At 45.6% G+C, this 14,227-nt stretch overlaps 1 protein-coding gene across 1 annotated transcript in view; it reads right to left on the bottom strand.

Moving 5' to 3' along the window:
• SEZ6L (seizure related 6 homolog like) overlaps positions 1-14,227 on the bottom strand; it is a 198,444-nt gene that overhangs the window by 11,508 nt on the left and 172,709 nt on the right. The window lies entirely within an intron of this gene.

Genomic DNA, 14,227 nt, shown 5'->3' with positions numbered 1-14,227 from the left:
GGCATGCTGGAAGCTCAGGGCCTGGTATACAGTAGGAACACAAATGACCCTAACATATACAGTAGGAGCATCATAAATGACACCTGCTAGCTTAAGACTTATTGGAGAGTTGAACCTGACAGTTTGACCCATTCCAGGGCCAGCGTGTGATCTAGTTCCTTTTCAGCACCTGGATGGACTGGAAAGCCAGCAGAAACTGCTGTGCACACAAGACTACACATCCTGAAACATTAAAAAGTCTTACTATTAAAAAATTTAAATTGGGTAACATCTACATAATATAAAATTTACCATCTTAACCATTTCAAGTATACAGTTCAGCAGTGTCAAATACATTCCCATTGTTGTACAATCAACCTCCAGAACTCTTTATCTTCCCAAATGGAAACTCTGTCCCCATTAAACACTAAGTTCCCATCTCCCCTCCCAACCAACCCTTGGCAACCACCATTCCACTTTCTGTCTCTATGACTTTGACTACTCTAGGGACCACATATAAGTGGAATCATCCAGTATTTGTCTTTTTGCGACTGGCTTATTACACTGAGCATAATATCCTCAAGGGTCATCCATGTTGTAGCTTGTGTTCGAATTTCCTTCCTTTTTAAGGCTGAATCATATTCCATTGTATGGCTGGACAAACATTTTGTTTATTCATCCATCTGTCAATGGACACTTGAATGGCTTCCCCTTTCGGCTATAGTGAATAAAGCTGCTATGAACATGGGTGTGCAAATACCTCTTTGAGACCCTGCCTTCAATTCTGTGGGTAGATACCCAGAAGTGGGATTTCTGGACCATACAGTAATCCTACATGTAAGTTTCTGAGGAACCACCATCCCGTCTTCTACAGTGGCAGCACCATTTTACATTCCCACAAACAGAGAACAAGGGGTTTTCTATGCCAAATCCTAAAACATTTTGCTCCTTCTGGATCTTGCTTTGCTGTACAAAGACCCAAGTCTTTACATATCACAGCTGCACCTGCCATACATGTTTCAGAGAAACAAGCTTCTGTCCACAGCTTCCAATACTCAGTTGATTAGTGAAACTCGGAAGAGATGACATGCTGCCTCTTTTACCTGAAGGATTCCTATAATATCTGAGTGATTTTTACAATTTACTAGTGTAATCCCCCAGCTTGCCATCATCCTGACGCTGCAGGCCCTCGGTTTAGAACGTGGAGCAGGTGGGTCTTTTATTATCTCACACCTGGTGATTCCACTGCGCTTGGAGAAGAGGCAGGGTCTCCAGATTGGGCTATTAGGGCTTTGTCCATCTGCTTCCTGCCTCCCTCTCAAATGGTTCCTTAGTTTACATCAAACTAGTCACATTTTGCCAGATGGGTTACTCTGTTTCACCCTTTTGTGCTTTGCCTACGCTGTTCCCTCTGTCTGAGATGCCCTTCCCCTTCCTATCTAAAGGAGAGTGACATAAATACACTACCATGTGTAAAATAGCTAGCTAGTGGGAACCTGCTGTATAGCACAGGGAGCTCAGCTTGGTGCTCAGTGATGACCTGGAGGGGAGGGATGGGGAGGGGGGTGGGAGGGAGGTCCAAGCGGGAGGGGATATGCGTATACATGTAGCTGATTCGCTTCATTGTACAGCAGAAACTGGCACAACGTTATAAAGCAATTGTACTCCAATTAAAAAAAAATAAAGGAGAGTGCAGTGGAAAGGCTAAAACAGCCCTTAATAATCTTCACCTGCTGGTATTAACACTCTTTGCAGCTCTTTGTAGCAGGACCTGTGACTCACTTCCAACCAATAAAGTATCAATACAGCAAAGACAAAGGGCTGTCACTTCCATGAGGATGTTCTATAAGACTGTAGTTCTGTCTTGCTAGCAGACTCTCCACTGTCTTTGGAGTAGGAGCTCCAAAGCTTGGAAGTGGATCCTTCCCCTGATTGAGCCTTCAGATGAGATCTCCAGCCTCAGATGAGACTCAGGTCTCTCTTATGAGAGATCCTGAACCAAAGGACCCAGTTAAGCTGTTCCCAGATTCCAGACCCACAGAAACTGTAAGATAATAAATATGGGTTGTTTCAAGCACCTTATTTTACAAGGCAGATCTCAAGAATTCCCCCAAGGAGCCAGAGCTGTCCCCAGCAGCATGAATTGCCCTGTTCTTGGAACCCTGTTCTATAACCTTCACAGACCTCCAACACAGCCTCAGAATCTTTTATGGCACTGTTTGATTCTCACCTTGCCCACTCACTCCCAGGCTGGAAACTCATCTTACGTTCATGCCAGGAATTCCAGTGCCTAGCACCTTGCCTGCATCACAGGAAGCATTCATTCATTCATTGGGTCAATGAATGTTTATTGAACACCTATTATGTGCCAACACATAAGTAGCACTGAGGACACAGAGGTGAATAAAACAGATATAACCCCTCGCCCCATGGAAATTGTGGATGGCACATAGTATAACAGAAGTCCCAACTAGACCCTATTTCTCTGTGAATTTGACCTACACATGGGCTCTGCTTAGCTTGTGCAAATCAGGGTATTTCATGTAATAATCTGAATTTCTGGCTTCTTCTGAAACATTGGAAGATAAGATAATACTGGGCTCACATAACTACATGGCAATGATTGTGACCTGGAGCCCAAGCACTCAACTCACATGGTGTTGAGTAGAAGCTGTCCCCCTTAGATAAGAAATATGTTCCCCAGTTACACAATCCTTACCACTCCCTACTGTTCTACACGTGGTACCTGCCTGACATTCAGGAAGGCATTTTAATGTATCACCTTTCCAAGGAACAAATGAATGAATGACTATGCCTTAGTGACAGTAATCACCACTAATGAGGAATTGGGGCTTCGATCTCTTTGAATGGGTGGGTCGACAGGGACCTGGCTTAGAAGGTTCCGAAGGTTCCTAGGGTTCCAACCTCTTGAGGTTGAAAGGTTTTTTTCTTTGTAATTCAATAACAGCCTTCGTCAGGGGTGAAGAACTGTTTTCCTCCCATACCTGCAATCCAGGAAGCCAGCCTGCAGAAAGGGACTTGCTGGGTCGCTGGGTGGCTACAACAATGCAGATGCACCTTGGCAGGCGCTGGAGCTTTTATTCAGAACACATTTAGCAAGTGTTTACTGCATGCCAGACAACGCACCCAGCAGTGGGGCCAGAAGGCGAATCAGACGCCATTCCTGCCCTCCAGCGACTGTGGTCTCAGTGCTTTAAGCAAACAAATGTAAATGGACAAGTAAACAAAAAGAGATGGCAGCTGCTGTCAGAGAGAGAAGCTCAAAAGAGTAAGGGGCATCTGGAGGAGACCCCCAAGTCAGCAGGGGCGGGGCTGTTAGAGCAGCTGAGAGAGAGAGGCAGAGATATGGACTAGCATTCCCTTCAGTTCAGACTCCCAGAAATGAGGCACCAGGTGGTTCAGCCAATGCCTGACCAAAGCTAATCCCGTCACTAAACCAAGGTCATCTCTATGGTTGAAGTTCACCCACGGGCACTTGAGAACAGCCAATGTTACCATGTCTGGGCCCCCGGTCAAACCACAATGTCTTCCTTCAATCAATCACGGGAACCCTTAAAGACAGCATTGTATTATGCGTCCACGGAAGACACCTAGAAGGACTGGCAAGGTATCATTAACCTTGCGGAGTGTGCCTGGGGTATGAGCTGTAGGAAGGGAAAATTTTCCTTTGACATTTTATAGTCCTATATAGCATATTGATGTGTTGTTTTAAAAACAGGTTGGGCACGCCTTACTTATAATATACACAGGCAATAACATCACGACCCAAACCCTGCACCGAGTCCTAATGATTCCTCTGAAAGTTTGCTCTTCAACCTGGTTGGGCTCTGTGGAGTTGGAGTTGGCTTTTACTCGCTGCTGTATCTTCAGCAGTCTGGCACACAGTAGGTGCCCAATAAATGTTTCTTAAAAGACCTTACATCAATTCAACTGAAAGAAGATTACAGAATAGAAGTCCTTGGGCTCAAGTGCCTAATGGCCCGGGATTCAGATCCTAGTTATGCACCTGTGGGTAAGATATTTGTCCTCTGCGAGCCTCAACTTCCTCATCTGTGAAATGGGATAGCTCATAGGGTTGCTATGATGATGAAGTGAGCTCACGCACGTGAGGGTGAGCAACATATAGTAGAACCCAGTAAACGCTGGTTATTTTTCTGGGTTTTACAATTTTGGTCATACTTTCAACCCAACTTTACTATTGTTTACTTAATCTTTTTAAAAATTTCTATTAACTTATTTTTCCATTTAAACAGTGCTACATAATTTAGCCTCACCCCAAATAATAACATTCTTATAATCACAGGTTTCAAATGTCAGTTTTATTTTTAAAGATTTTCTTAACATTGAAAAGTTAATCTGGGCACTGCCTAAAGCCACATGGGTATCACCAATGGAGTATGTAATACTCCTTGGGAAATGCAGCCCCATGCACTACACTTTACAGTTTATGAACTTCCAGAGTCTAGAATTCACTCTTTGGGTTTTAAAAAAAAAAATTTCAGTCCAGCAGACACTTGCTCTGTCCCTATGTTCCAGGCTTGTGCTAGGAGCTGGTATAGAGCAGGGAACTAAAGAAGCATGGTTCCGATTTTCCCAGGACTCAGTCTAGTGGGGGAGAGGAACAGTTATCAGGTAATTGCAACCCAGTGCTTGGTAGCAGCTGTGATGGGAGAAACACAGAGCAGAAACATCACTGAGTCAGTCAGAGGTGGGAAGGTCAGGGAAGGTTTTCAGAGGAAACCTGGAAATCCAGTGCTCTACTGGGAGAGAGTGAAGACTCAGACCCCAGGTAAGTGCTGATCTGATTCCCTGGCTTTCCATCCTCCTGGGAGTCCAGCTTCCTAGTAAGTGATCCTTAAGAGAAGATAAATCCTTAAGACAAAAAAAAAAAAAAAAAAGTGTATTACCTGCAGTGTAGCAGAGTGGCCAGCAGGTGGCAGTGGCAATGCAGAAGGAATTCCCTACAAACTTTCCCTAGAATTTTCTTTCATAAATGAACAGATTAATGAGTATAACAAATATTTCTTGAGCACCTTCTATGTGCCAGGCCCTGGACATACAGCAATGAGCAAGACAGACATGGCCCCTGCCTTCATGTAACTTAATGTTCATGTATTCCACAATATTTCCTGTACCAGGCACTGTCCTGGCCCTGCGGAGATAGAAGGTGACAAAGGACAAATTCTTAGATCTGGAGGTAAAGGAAGAGACTGACAGCAGGTCGGAAGATGAAGGGGAGGTGTCCTCAGCTGTTCTCACCTGGCTTCATAGCAGAATCACCCCAGGTTATTCAGTGAGCCGGCTCTGCCCCCTAAGGAATTTTAATCAGTCCCCCCAAATATTCTTATTAAAGCTCCCCAGGTGATTCTAAAGTCCAGCCAGCAAAGAAGACATACTGATTGCCAAGAGGCACATGAAAAGATGCTCCACGTCACTAATTATTAGAGAAACGCAGATCAAAACTATAATGGGGTACCACCTCACAGCGGTCAGAATGGCCATCATCAAAAAGTCTACAAATGGGCTTCCCTGGTGGCGCAGTGGTTGAGAGTCCACCTGCCGATGCAGGGGACACGGGTTCGTGCCCCAGTCCGGGAAGATCCCACATGCCGCGGAGCGGCTGGGCCCATGAGCCATGGCCGCTGAGCCTGTGCGTCCGGAGCCTGTGCTCCGCAGCGGGGGAGGCCACGGCAGTGAGAGGTCCGAGTACCACAAAAAAAAATAATAATAAAAAAATAAGTCTACAAATAACAAATGCTGGAGAGTGTGGAGAAAAGGGAACCCTCCTACACTGTTGGTGGGAATGTAAATTAGTGCAGCCACTATGGAAAACAGTACGGAGGTTCCTTAAAAAACTAAGAATAGAGTTACCATATGATCCAGCAATCCCACTCCCTGAGCATATATACCCGGAGAAAATTCTAATTCAAAAAGATACATGCAGAACCATTTACAATAGCCAAGACATGTAAGCAACCTAAATGTCTATCAACAGATGAATGGATAAACATGTGGAATACACACACACACACACACACACACACACACACACACACCATGGAATATTACTCAGCCATAAAAAAGAATGAGATAATGCTATTTGCAGCAACATGGATGGACCTAGAAATGACCATACAAAGTGAAGTCAGTCAGACAGAGAAAGAAAAATACCATATGTTATCACTTATATGTGGAATCTAAAAAAATGGTACAAATGAACTGATTTACAAAACAGAAATAGACTCTTAAAGTCCAGCCAGAACTTTAGGGCTGAAGGGTTTAGGGCTCAGAACTGCAGCTCTGGTGTCTTGACATGGTTAAGAAATTAATAATTTAATCCACTGATTTCCAAAATATTCAAATACCCATTCTGTACCAGATGATTTGCAAATATTATTTCTAATCCTCCCCTAGATCTTTAAAGATGGTAACAGTACTGACCAGAATAGCTGAAGTTTACTGAGAGCATCCTATGAGCCAGGCACTATCTGGAGTTTTTGTACCTATAAACTCAGTTAATTATTACAACAACCCCAAGGCACAGACATTGTTATGACTCTCCCCATTTTATATCGGTGCAGATGAAGCACAGAACTGTTGGGTATCTCGCTGGGTAACCTGTCAAGCTAGTTAGTGGGAGAGATAGGATTCAAATCCAAGTGGTCCGAGTCCACTGTTAATCACCGCACCATACAGCCATTTTACAGATGATGAAACTGAGGCTCAGGGGAAGGTCTCTTGTGAAAGGTCCCACAAGAAGGAACTGGCTGAGTCATGATTTGAGTCTTTGCCTCCAAAGTCAATCCAATTCAATTTTGACCCAACCATCAGTAAGAGTCTGAAAAGAATTCCACATGGAATTCCACCTCTGGCAGAAACCAGCTGTCTTTGAAGGCATCTGGATTTATCTTCAGCTCCCAGAAGATGGCAGGAAAGTGATGAGGAAGTGACTTGAATTTGAAACTGGAGGCCGGGATCCACTGTGTTACCTTGGGTGAATCAATTCATGTCTCTGGACTTCACTTTTTCCTGCCTGCTACGTATACGGATTGGACCAAGACCCCACTCTTAAGCTGAGATGTGGCTGGTGGCTGGTCGATGACATTCCTACACCGAGGAGGTACCCACACTTCGAAATAAGATTGTTTTCTCAACTTAGATGCTGTTGGCATTTGGGGCTGGGTAATTCTTTGTGGTGGGGCTGTCCTGTGCCCTGTAGGATGTTGGGCAGCATCCCTGGCCTCTGCCCACTAGATGCCAGTAGCACTCCTCTTCCCCTGTTGTGACAACCAAAGATGTCTCTAGAAATTGCTTTTGACAATTGTCCCCTGGGGAGCAGATTCACCCCTGGTTGAGAATCACGTGTCTAAGGTTTAAACAATTCTGACGGCAATCCGTGTGATTTCAACCTGTTCTCTCCCAGGAATTCAAGTGACTCGGACTGATGGTCTTATAGGCATAATCACAAACCTACCCTCATTTTTATCTTCCTCCCATTTCCCCCCTCTCTTTAAGTATAGGAAAAAATGTACATTTTTAGAGCACATCTGTGTGAAACGCTCAAAATCAGGTTTCTTGCTTATTGCTCTAAATGATTTGTAATATACTCTACAGTAGCGGAGCAGTGAAACTGAGTGGTAATTAGCAACCAATGTTAACTGAGCACTTATTATATACCAGACACACTGTATGAGCGTCTATATTGATGGTTGGCATGATCATTCTTTCTGATGAGGACACCGGCTTTGGCTTGTTCAAAGTCACGCAGCTGGCAAGTGGCAGGGCTGAGATGCAAACCTGACCTGCTGGATTTGAAGTCCTGTGCACTTAACGGTTCTGCTATAATGAAGGGCCCTTCTCCTGCCCAAATTCCCTGGGCTATCGTGAATTGCTCTGAGCTATTGCTTCCTCAGAGACAGGAGTTTTTAAATGAAGAAGGGCACCCAGCTGGAGCCTGGCATGCTGGCCGAGGTGAGGCTGCTGGGGATGACTCATCAATGGAAACATATACTGTGGCCACCGTCTGGCCATGTGGGTTCTATCCAGGTCAGGAAATCTCCACATCTCGTATTTGTGGTGTTCTGGGGGCAGGGCTGTGAAGGGCCAGGGCCTCCTGGGGAATCCGTACATGCCTCTCTGGAGAGCCACCCATAAAACCCTCGCTGTCTTTGTCAGAGTCTCATTACTTTTCATGCTGTGGTTTATGTCTTCTGGATGGGACCCCCAGCGGCCATCTATCATGCCGCCACCAAAGAAAGGAAGCTGCAACAAAGCCACGAAACTCAATAAAGCCTGCATTAGTACTGCTAACAAGGACGATGACAGTAATAGTAACAAATACTGTCATTTTTTGAGCCTGCTGGGCCCAAGGGATACAAGAACCAATTGGATACATTCCTAGCAAGCAAGGTATGTGTTTGAGTCTCTGAACATATAAACAGATCATTTCGATAAGCTGCAGCAAGTGCTGTGTAGCTATAGGAGCCATGGGAGTGCAGATGAGAGAAACATGACCTAGCCTAGGCAGTCAGGGAGGCCCTTCTGGAGGAGGTGATACTGTGGATCCATTGTTATTTCTTTCATAGACTTGTTTCTCCTCCCCCATCTTCAATATACCCCGGGATCCCTGACAATGCAGACTGTGTCTGTTTACATACTGCTGCATTTTTGCCATATTTTCAGGACCTAACACCATTGTTCCCAAACTATACACCATGATGCCCCCGGGTGCCACCATGAACTCACAGGGGTGCTGTGAGATTTTTAAAAAATGTTGAGGAGACACAGTGACATCTTCCAGCCTCATGTGAACTCCTAGCTTGAGAAAGTTCAGTTTTAACATCAGATTGAGCTACATTCTTTTTTTTTTGGGGTGCATATAGATTGTAGTTTATTTACTTTTTTTTACCATCTTTATTGGAGTATAACTGCTTCACAATGGAGCTGCATTCTTTTTGATGATGCCCCATCTTTGCAAAGCTAGGTTTTCTGTGGTTGCTGTGCTAAAAAGCAAGAACTGTGACAAAATCAGTGTGGAACAGGAGATGCAGGTGGCAGAGTCCAGTCTGATGCTAAGAGTTTGAGAAGTGTGGCAGAGCCCAGGAGGCACACACACTCCCGCAGCAGTAGTTGGATTATTATTGTAAATTGTAATTGTAAATAAGTATTACTTAAGAACGAAATAAAAATTTTACAATCTTTTCTCTCAATTTATGTGCATTACTTTTTCAAGCAGCTCCTAAGTTGTCAGGATACAGCTGCTTATTAAGTGGTTTGGACCTAACTGCTTAATAAATAGAATTGTTAGGTATTCTGGCCTAGGAAATCTACGAAACAATCCTGACACTCCAAAGATACTGTGAGTTGAGCAAGTTTGGGAACCTCTGTCCTAGCACGCACCTGCAGATAAGAGGACTTGTTAAATGACCGAATTACATCCAACAAACCTGCGTGGTAGGAAGTAGTAATCCGTTTTCATAGATGGGGGCCCTAGGTCCAGAGAGGGCAAGCTACTGGTCCAAGGTCACACAGCAGAGCTGGAGGTGGGTCTGACAGCAAATTTCAGACTCTTCCCTCTACCTACGCCTGACCTGTCTGTTCTTGAAGTGGCCTGGGGTAAACGGACCAGGAGTGCAAAGACATGGCTTTGAGTCCCAGCTGGACTGAACGATGGCGCTGGCAAGTGACTGTGAACAGAGGCTGCAGATGTCCAGAGCTTATACGATTTGCTTGTTGGTGGAAAGTCTTGGTCAACAGTAGAGCCCCAGAGCTTCACCCGGGAACCAGGGCTGCAGAGTACGAGGTAGGAAGAAGACACTTTGGGGGTTAGGCAGGCTTTAGCTGGAATTCTGGGTTTTCCCCTTCCCTGCTGTGTGACCTCAGGAAAGCTTCTAACCCTCTCTGGGCCTTCTCTGCCTGCTTTTAAGTGGACACGCAAACCATTCATGCAGTTTTGTGAGGGTTAAACGTGTGAATGTTGGGGAAGGGCTGCGCACAGCCAAGGTGCTCATCAAATCAGTGCTGTTTCCTTGGTTCAGCAGAAGAAACATTTTAAAGCTGTTTTATTGGACTTCCCTGGTGGCACCGTGGTTAAGAATCTGCCTGCCAATGCAGGGGACACGGGTTCGAGCCCTGGTCCGGGAAGATCCCACATGCCACGGAGCAACTAAGCCATGTGCCACAACTACTGAGCCTGCGCTCTAGAGCCCACTAGCCACAACTACTGAGACCGCGTGTCACAACTACTGAAGCCCACTTGGCTAGAGCCCGTGCTCCGCAACAAGAGAAGCCACTGCAATGAGAAGCCCATGCACCGCAACAAAGAGTAGCCCCTGCTCGCCACAACTAGAGAAAGCCTGCATGCAGCAACAAAGACCCAACGCAGCCAAAACTAACTAACTAAATAAATTTTAAAAAATAAATAAATAAAGCTGTTTTATGTCCAATAACCTTGCTAAAAATACTCTCAGGGGCTTCCCTGCTGGCGCAGTTGAGAGTCTACCTGCCGATGCAGGGGACACGGGTTCGTGCCCCGGTCCGGGAAGATCCCACATGCCACGGAGCGGCTGGGCCCGTGAGCCATGGCTGCTGAGCCTGCGCGTACGGAGCCTGTGCTCCGCAACGGGAGAGGCCACAACAGTGAGAGGCCCGCGTACCACAAAACAAAACAAAACAAAAACGAAAACAAACAAACAAAAAATACTCTCGGAACCCAGATACAACCGCCCCCTCAGTCTGGGCACCTTGCTGCTAGAATCTGACTGTCCTCCTGCCTCGTGTGTCATCTCCCGTCGGCCTCATCTGCCTGGATCAATGCTGGAACCCCATGCTGGGTTCTCCTGGCATGTGGGAGGAGGATGGCGTGTCTCCTGACACCCAGCTTGACTCGTGAACTCATTAGCATGGGTGTCAGGGACACCTTCTCACCAGAGCTCTGCAGATCTTGGGGAAAGGCGGCGGCCCCGGAGGGACTGGGGCTGCTTCTCGGAAACCCAGCAGGTGCTGCAGCCCAGAGGGTCTTTGGAGGCTGTGCCTCATTAGTGAGGTGCCTTTTCTTTCTTTTAAAAAATATTTCCACCTTTCAGTATTTTAAAGGGGAAATGGGAGTTGTATTTGCTTCCTGGGCTGCTGTAACAAAGTGCCACAAACAGGGGTCGCAGGACAACAGTCATTCCTTGTCTCATAGCTCTGGAGGCTAGAAGCCTGAATTCAAGGAGGCAGCAGGGCCCTGCTCCCTCTGAAACCTCCGGAAGGAGGATGCTTCCCTGCCTCTCCCTAGCTTCTGGTGGTCTCTGGCAATTCTTGGCATCCTTGACTTGCAGGTACAACACTTGCGTCACTGCCTCTCTCATCACACGATGCTCTCCCTATGTCTGTGTCTCCATGTGAGTCCAAATTTCCCTCTTCTTGTGAGGACACCAGTCACTGGATTAACGCCCACCGTAATCTGCTATGACCTCATCTTAACTTGATTATATCTGCAAAGACCCTATTTCCCCAAACCTCATGGTTACAGGCACTGGGGGTTAGGACTTCGACATTGTTTTTTGGGGGGACACAAGTAAGCCCCAAACAGGAACCAACCAGTCAGTGTCAGAACTTAGCCCCTAGGTCTGGGGACTGGGAAGGGATGTGGCGGTGGCTAAGGGGTTAGGACCATAGACTACAATTCCACTGGGACAGCCCTGTATGAGTTTGCGCCCTGCCACCCATGGTGAAATGATGGCGGTGCCAGGCTGGTGGAAGGGATGCTGGCCTTGGAGATCAGAGCCCTAAATCTGAATCCTAGCTCTGCCCACAAAGAAGTTTTGTGGCCTTAGTCATACTTCCCTTTGAGAATCAATTTCCTTTACATACCCCCCTCCACACACGCATTTATACGTGTGTGTGAGCACATATATACATTCACAAAAATACATATATATATAATTTAGTTAGCGATGTATTTTACACATAACTACTGTTATCTGTATTTTCTTCTGAGCTTTAGTTTCCTTAATGTATACGTGCGTGTATATACACACATACTGTACACATATATACATATATGTTCACAAATACATATAACATGCTTAGCAAAATGTCTTACACAGTCGATAGATAACAACTATTTTTATTATCTGTAAAATGAGGGCAGCTGTGTTTTATCTCAAGGTTATCCTCAATTGCATTTTATCTCCCAGATTCCCTTCAGCTCTGAAATTCTAGGAATAAGGCAGATGGGAACACAGGGTTGTGTGGTCCAAGGTTCCCTGTTACTTGTGCAAACAGAATAATAAAGTCTCTCCTTTTCTGTGCAGAGCTTTTTTGTGTGTGTGTGTGTGTGTGTGAGGTACGCGGGCCTCTCACTGTTGTGGCCTCTCCCGTTGCGGAGCACAAGCTCCAGACGCACAGGCTCAGCGGCCATGGCTCACGGGCCCGGCTGCCCCACGGCATGTGGGATCTTCCCGGACCAGGGCACGAACCCGTGTCCCCTGCATCGGCAGGCGGACTCCCAACCACTGCGCCACCAGGGAAGCCCTGTGCGGAGCTTTTTATTGTGATGAATTCCCACTTGTCTATATTTGCTTTTGTTGCCTGTGCCTTTGGTGTCATATCCGTGAAATCATTGCCAAGACCAATGTCAGGGAGCTTTTCCCCTATGTTTTCTTCTAGAATTTTTACAGTTTCAGGTCTTACATTTAAGTCTTTAACCATTTTGAGTTGATTTTTGTGTATGGTGTCAGATAAGCGTCCAATTTCAAAGAAAACAATCAGAAAAATCTTCAGTGTACTGAAAGAGAGAACATATTTGCAAACCATGTATCTGATAAGCGGTTAATTTCCAAAATACGTAAGGAACTCCTACAACTCAATAGCCGACAAACAAATAACCCAATTAAAAAATGGGCAAAGGGGGCTTCCCTGGTGGCACGGTGGTTGAGAGTCCACCTGCCGATGCAGGGGACACGGGTTCGTGCCCTGGTCCGGGAAGATCCCACATGCCGCGGAGCGGCTGGGCCCGTGAGCCATGGCTGCTGAGCCTGCACGTCCGGAGCCTGTGCTCCACAACGGGAGAGGCCACAACACTGAGAGGCCCGCGTACAGCAAAAAAAAAATAAAGGGCAAAGAACATGAACAGACATTTCTCCAAAGAAGATATACAAATGGCCAACATGTACACGAAAGATGCTCAACGTTATGGTCATCGGGGAAATGCTAATCAAAACTACAATAAGATATCACCTCACACATGGTAGGATGGCTATTATCAAAGAAACAAAAGACAGCAAGAGTTAGTGAGGGCATGAAGAAGAGGGAACCCTTGGTGGGAATGCAAAATGGTGCAGCCGCTATGGAAAACTGTGTGAAGGTTCCTCAAACAATTAAAGATAGAACAAGCATTATGATCCAGCAATCCCTCTTCTGGGTATTTACCCAAAATAAGTGAAATCAGGATCTTACAGAGATTTTAGCACCGCTGTGTTCACTGCAGCACTACTTCCACTAGCCAAGATGTGGAAACAAACATCATTGATGGATGAATGGATACAGCAAACGTGGTATATACATACAGTGGAATATCATTCAGCTTTGAAAAAGAAGGAAATTCTGCCATACGTGACAACATGGATGGACCTTGAGGACATTATGCTGAGTGAAATAAGCCAGTCACAAAAGGACAAATACTGTCTGGTTCTACTCATAGGATGCATCTAAAATAGTCAAATTCAGGGACTTCCCTGGTGGTCCAGTGGGTAAGACTCCACGCTCCCAATGCAGGGGCCTGGGTTCAATCCCTGGTCAGGGAACCAGATCCCACATGCATGCCGCAACTAAGAGTCCGCATGCCTCAACTAAGAATCCACATGCCGCAATTAAGAAGTCCACAGGCCGCAACTAAGAGTCTGCATGCCACAACTAAGAGTTCACGTGCCACAACTAAGAAGTCTGTATGCCGCAACTAAGAGCCCACATGAAACAACTAAGAGCCCACATGCTGCAACAAAGATCCTGTGTGCCACAACTAAGAACCAGCGCAGCCTAAATAAATATTTTTTAAAAACTGGAAATTTATTTTAAAAAATAGTCAAATTCTTACTATATGATCCAGCAATGCCACTCCTGGGCATATATCTGGACAAAACTATAATACAAAAAGATATATGCACCCTTATGTTCATAGCAGCACTATTCACAACAACCAAGACATGGAAACAACCTAAATGTCCATCGACAGATAAATGGA

The sequence above is a fragment of the Delphinus delphis genome, chromosome 13 (assembly GCF_949987515.2).
Source record: "Delphinus delphis chromosome 13, mDelDel1.2, whole genome shotgun sequence".
Taxonomy (NCBI): Eukaryota; Metazoa; Chordata; class Mammalia; order Artiodactyla; family Delphinidae; genus Delphinus; species Delphinus delphis.
Note: the sequence above shows the minus strand (reverse complement) of the source record. Positions and strands in the feature narration are given on the sequence as shown.